The sequence below is a fragment of the Rhinolophus sinicus genome, chromosome 14, assembly GCF_057876585.1.
Source record: "Rhinolophus sinicus isolate RSI-liver-muscle chromosome 14, RSI-T2T, whole genome shotgun sequence".
Lineage (NCBI taxonomy): Eukaryota > Metazoa > Chordata > Mammalia > Chiroptera > Rhinolophidae > Rhinolophus > Rhinolophus sinicus.
Window position 1 is genome coordinate 67,469,802 of NC_142514.1, and position 6,700 is coordinate 67,476,501.

The following is a 6,700-nucleotide window of genomic DNA, read 5'->3' on the forward strand; positions in this document are numbered from 1 at the left end:
CACCCGGCTTCGGAATCCCAGGCTGGTCCCTCCTCCTCCTCAGTTCACTTAGGTACCAGGCCCCACAGTGACCCCAGAGCCGCAGGCTGACTGTGAGCCAGACACAGCAGCTGAAAGCTCAGCAGCCTGTCTCTCAGGGGTGCTTTTTTGGGAGGCAGCTGGCTTTTTTTGCTGTTTTCATTTTTTGCGTAGGCTATTTCATTCCTCTCTCTCACTTTAAGTACTTTGTTATTAACACAAGTCCCTAATCATTAACAATAAGTGAGTGTTAAAACTCCTATTTTTATAGTCCAGAGATAATCGTTATTATTTTGTAGCATATACTTCCACTTATTTTTTGGTGGTGGATCTATGGGGGATAATGGAGGACTGGCATGTATATATTTTGACTGTTTCCTTTAAAAGAAATGATGTAAAAATACAAATTCGAAAGTGAATATTCAAAATGTCAAACAAATCATAACCATAAACACATTTTTTAAAACTGACAAATGCCACAAATATTTTCCCTCAGTTTTCTGGTTTTATCTTCTATTAAGCTTTTCCCTTCATATTTGAATTTTAGTATGGCATTAACTCAGGAAAAAATATGTAATTTTAAAGCATTTCACTGTATTAACTATAGACCAAAAGTTGCATAATCAAATTAGTCTTTTGCTACATCTTTTGCCCTCGGCATGCCCAAGAGCTGTGTTCTTGAATAATTTGGAGTGGTTGCATTGCCTAGTTACCTCTGCCTAGAATATTCTAGTTGGTCTCAAAAAGTTAAAAGTGTTAATTCCACTTTCACCAGTGTGTTTGTGTGATTCAGGCTCTTTGTCAATATATTAAAAACTAAATACCAATAGCTAGATTACAGAGGTTCGTTTTCATAGTGTTATCAAAAATAGATTACTAAAATGACAAACTTGTTCCAAGAAAGCTGTTATGTTGAATACAATATCAGAAAATACATTGAAAATTGAAAAATTGAAATGCTTCATTTCCTTTAGTATGCAATGTAAATCTACCAGTCATATTTATATTAGAATGTTTATCTTTTAAAATGAGTTTATAGCCTCAACGTCCTGTTTTCAGAGTTAAAATATATTCTGATTGTGTGATATTAATTGTTCAATTTTTATAAATTGTCTATCCTTGGAATTTTTTAAATTGGCCAATGCTATTGTTTTCCTGCGACACTTGGTGGTACATTTTACTGGTACATGTAATACAATTTTGAAGCATATTACCTTTGCATATTTAAAGATGAACAAAGCAAGGTTCTCACCTTTGGACAATCTATACCTTGTTGGTGGCAAATATTATCAAATAAATCAAGAAGCGATGTTTGTTAACATAATGTTACAAATAAAGTTCTTAGTCTCTACAAAAGCAGCAGTAAATTATGTTAGGAAGGATTATAGATGGCTTCAAAGAGGAGGTCCCATTTCTGTTGGATCACTAAGAATGACTTACTTTTCAAGTAAAAATGATTGGACAAAGATATTTTAAAGCAAACGAAGGGAATGACAAATATGAAGTAGGGACTAGATCCTAAGAATGAGCCAGGTCCAATGCAGCCAGTGAAAATAAAATTAGATCAATTGGGACATAGTTCATGAGCTATGTTCCAGATTCAGGTAGAGACTTTGAGGGTTACTAGGCATGCTCAGAGCCATGTTTGAACCCATTTCTCTGGTGGCAGGAGGAGAAGAGAATAAATTAAGAACACTGGTGATACAGATCATTCAGGACACTGGTGCTGTAGCTTTGAAGACATATTGCTGTCCCACCACTCTAGATTCCACAGAGTCATTCAGGGATTGAGGTTCCTTCCATTCTGTTGTTCTGTACACACTTAGATGTTGTACACATCTGCAAGGTCAAAGATTGAGTGTTGCCATATCTGATATCCAGACAGTAAGATGGGAAAGAGTGACTGATGGAGAACGTGCTCAAAGCTCTCTGGCCCAGACCCACAGGTAACATACATATACTTCTGCTCATAGTATGCCATATGCACATGGCCACACCTAGAGGCAAGAGCAGCTGGAAAGCTATAATGTCTGCCCGGGTTGCCATGAGATCATCTTTTACAATCCAATCATATAATGTTTAGAGCTGAAAATTTGTCATAGCTCTATAAGTATATGCACCTGTGTCAGAGATAGCACTTTAAAAAGTTCTTTAATCTAACTTGGTGATTTCTAGAGTCAAATGTAAGCTGAGTTGAGTATAGTGACCATATACTTACTGAAACACAGAGATTTATGTAGGATGAGGGTTGGACACTTATCCAAATCCTAGGAAAGAGTTTACCTTCACCAACTGGATCAAAAAAGCCTTACCCCCCCTTCTTCTCTCTCTCTTTCCCTCTCTGTCTCTCTCATTATTGTTTTTTATTTTGTTTTATGAAGGTATACTGTAAAAATATGACTCTAGAAATGAAGACTATAAGGCTATTTAGTTCTTTTAGCCTTAAGTCAATATGTTATTATTGTTTCTCATATTTTAATTGATTAATTTTATTATTATTTTATTATTTTAAATTTATTGTTATTATTTAAAACAATGCATTTGAAATATTTCCAGCTTCCATGATGGGAAATAGTGGAAATAAAAAAAATATCTTAAATATATATTTTTTAAGTCTAACTCTCAAAAGCACGATATTGGTAAAGGAAGAAATATTAAAATTATTTTCTAAGCTTATGTAGGTTAGTAAGATTTGATTTTACTGAAATGAAGCTATTTCATGTTCTATTAACTTAACTCCAGAAAAGATGACCTAGCATCTTGTTTTAGAAAGTGCGTTTATCTGGCACCAAGTGCACGGTACTCTGGGGCCTGATAGAAATTTCAGGCAGGAATCTTGTTTTAACATCATGTATACAAAGCTGCAGATATAGCAGCTGTTGCGAAGAAGCACAAACTTGAAACAGTTTCAGTTCAAAACTCTGTTGAGTGCAATTCTTCTATTGCGAAAAATGTAGATACAAAGGAACAAAGGGGACCAAAGTTTTTTCCATCCCAATATGTATGTGCTTTTTGGGACATTGATTTTAAGCTGTTATTAAGAAACAAAAGACTCTGAAAGGATCTTGGACTCTCCTTCTTACCTGCCTAAACAGATTCAGGTAGAAAACCCTCTTAAGGGAAGGGAACATCACCTTAGCATCATAAAATAAACTAAATGTGGCAGACTGGGAGAAATCTAGCAAATTGGGAATTATAGCCACTGTGTCCCATTTTTTTCTGGGTGGCCCAGCAAGAATTTGTTTACCACATGTTTGGTCTTCCTCATCTACCTATAAATTGCCTAAATTCCAGATCCCTGCCCCTTTTCTCCTTGAATAGTTTCAAGAGCCCAAAGCATTCTCAATGAGGTCTCATATTCTTATGGCACCCTCACACATACATCAACAATTTTGTACATTTTCTCCTATTAATCTGTCTTATGTTAATTTTATTATAGCCCAGCCAGAAGAATTTAGAAAAATGGGAGGAAAATTATATTTTTGACCGTCAGAGGAGCAATGGCCCTTAAAAGACAATATTCATAAGCTTGGAGAATCCTAGAATCAGACAGAGTAACCTACTGTGACAAAATGGTAAAAACAAAGCAAAACTAAAAGCACCTTGGATGTTGCAAGGCATAGAAATAGGAAAAAGTATTAGGCTTCAGAATTACACAAAACGTAAGCGATAAAACTTGCCTGGTGGGTTGCTTGCTGAAATGGTAAAAGTGTCCGTAAATATAAATAGAGTGCATAAATAAATCTATATCAAAAACTGAAAAGGAGACTTTTTATTGCAAATGTAGCAAAGAGAAAAAAACGTAAGAAGGTATAAATAATTTTATGTAAATAATTTAAAAGTTCAATAAAATAAAGTCTGAGAAATGTAAATTACCATAATTGACAGAAGGGAGAACTAAACATCTGGAAACTTCTAATGACTATTATCAAAATGAAATCAGTGAGAAGTCTTTCTATAAAGAAACCATAAGACCTAGAAATTTCTATTGTGATTTCTACAAATATTGACATTAAAATTATTTTTATTTTATACAAATACTTTCAGAGCACCAAAAAACAAAACAAAAGGATATATTATACTACACATTACTTAAGAATTTGGGATGATTAACATCAAAATATAACCAAATGGTATACAAAAATTAAAATACTTATACAATTTATGAATATAGAGGCAAAAATTCTAAACCAAGTATTAACAAACAAATTTCAGTAGTATAAAGAAAGGATAAAACACCATGACCTAGTTTGGTTTCTTCTCAGAAGGCTATTTTAGATAAACTTTTAAATAATGATTCACATAAATGATCTGAGTAAAGAGAAGTAAATTCTATGATCATCTTAAAGGATACAAAATAGAAGTGTGACAAATCTTAACATCCAATTATTATTCTATAAAATTCCATCAAACTGGGAATAAAGGAAGCTTCCTGAATCTAATAAAGGATATGAACAAAAACTACATGAAAACTTACTTAGAGGTTAAGTCATTGTTTTGTAACAAGGAAGAAGACAAAAATGCCATCTTTTATTACTGCTATCCTTCATATTCTAGGATGGTCTGTCCACTGCAGTTTGAAAGTAAAATGAGAGAAAAAGTATAAAAATTGGAAAGAATGAAATAAAACTGTCATTATTTGTAAAGTTATGTGGTGGTGGTGATGGTGGTATTGATGTGTTGGTTCTGTAAGAACTTTTCTCTCACCCAAGGTCATTGTATTATTTAGCAATGTTATTTTCTATAATATTTATCATTTTACCTTTATCTTTTAGACCTATAATTGACTGAGAATAGATTTTTCATGTGATGTGAAATACAGATGCAAAGTATATTTTTGGAGGTGGGTAGCAATTTTTCCAAAATAATTTTATCGTAAGGATGGGACAAAAGACTACCTAGTATATATGAATAATGCCATGACTTCGATGAGAAAATGAATTCTTACAGAACACACACACACACACACACACACACACACACAGAGTCACAAACACCACCACCATCTCCATAAAGTAAAATGTGTTAAGTTTGATAACTTCAAAACTAAATATGTCTTTTGCCAAAAGCACCATTAAAAGTGTGAAAAGGCAGTCACAGAATACATAACATTTTCGAATCCTCTAACCAACAAAAAACTCATATCCAAAATACACATAAGAAAATTCTGACAAACTGAGATGAACAAAAGAGACAATTCAATAGAAAAAATATATTTATAGGGATGTTCACAGGAAAACAAAAGAGCAAACAAACATAAAAAGGTGCTAAGTCACATTTTCAGTGAAGAAAATACAAATTAATGTCCCAATGAAATACAGCTAGCAGATTTTAAAATTAAAAGTTCTGGTGTCAAGGACAATCAATCTGCTGATTAATGTGTAAGCTGTTACAGCAATTTTGAAATGCAGTTTAACCTTATGTAGAAAGACTGAGTATGCACATACCCTATGACTCAGGAATTCCACTCAGTACATTCCACAAGGAGGTCTGATGTACATGCTCACTAGTCTATGCAGAGGGTGCCAAAAAAAATGAATACACATTTTAAGAAAGGAAAAAACTGTATTAATTATAGCAGTCAATATATACCGATAACAAAAAATGAATATAAGTCACGTTCGACTTCTGCAATTACAAGAGGTGCTCAAAGTGGTTACCATCAGCGTCGAGACTCTTCTGATCATGACGAACTACTGCTTGAGCATTGATAACATCTATTAAGATGTGTATACTTTTTTTGGCACCCCCAGTATATGTTCAAAAAATTTTTGAGAACACTTTTCACAATAGATAAAAACTGAAAACCCAGACATGCCTCCATAGTAGAAAAGTGTTATATCTTCATACAATAGAACATAGAAGCTTACTACTGCAAACAAAAAGGATGAATCTTATCAATATCTAAAAACAAAAGAAGCAAGACACAAAAAATACATAAAACATAATTCCATTTAGATAAAGTTTGAAAGCATGCCAAATTAATTACATTATTGTTGGATGCACTTGCAATTGATAAAATCCTAAAAAAGAATTGTCAAAATTGTTATAATCATTGGTTCTAAAAGTTTTCTCAGGGCTGCAATAAGCACCGTTGGGTTACTGACAAGTTCTATTCTGTACCTGGACACTATTCTGTACCTGGTCGGTGAGTTAGGGGTTAATTTATAATTATCAATTATAGTGTATGTTGTGCATTTTATATTTTATGCTATTTTATGTATCATATTTCACAATTTAGCAAAAAAAAATAAAAACAGAAGGAAGGAGATGTAAGTTAGCGAAATATTGCTTTGAGAAAGAGCAAAAAAATTCTCATCACAAACAATGAAGCTCAGAAAGATGTGACACGATATTATTCATGTGCTGAAAAAAAAAGAACTTTCAACCCAGAATTCTCTGGCAATGAAAGGATCCATTTGGGAATAGAGGGGAAATCAAGACATTCTAATATAAATGAGAACTAAGAGAATTCATTGCTAACAGACCTACACTAAAAGAAAGGCTAAAGAAAGTTATCAGAAAAGAATAAAATGATAAATGAAAGAATCTTGGAATACCAGGAGGGGCCAGAGAATAATGAAAAGTGTGAAATTTTAAAAATAGAAATAGAAAAAAATAAAAGTTCAAAAGTAATTCAGTGACATAGGAAAAAGAAAATGGAGAAAAAAGATATGAACAG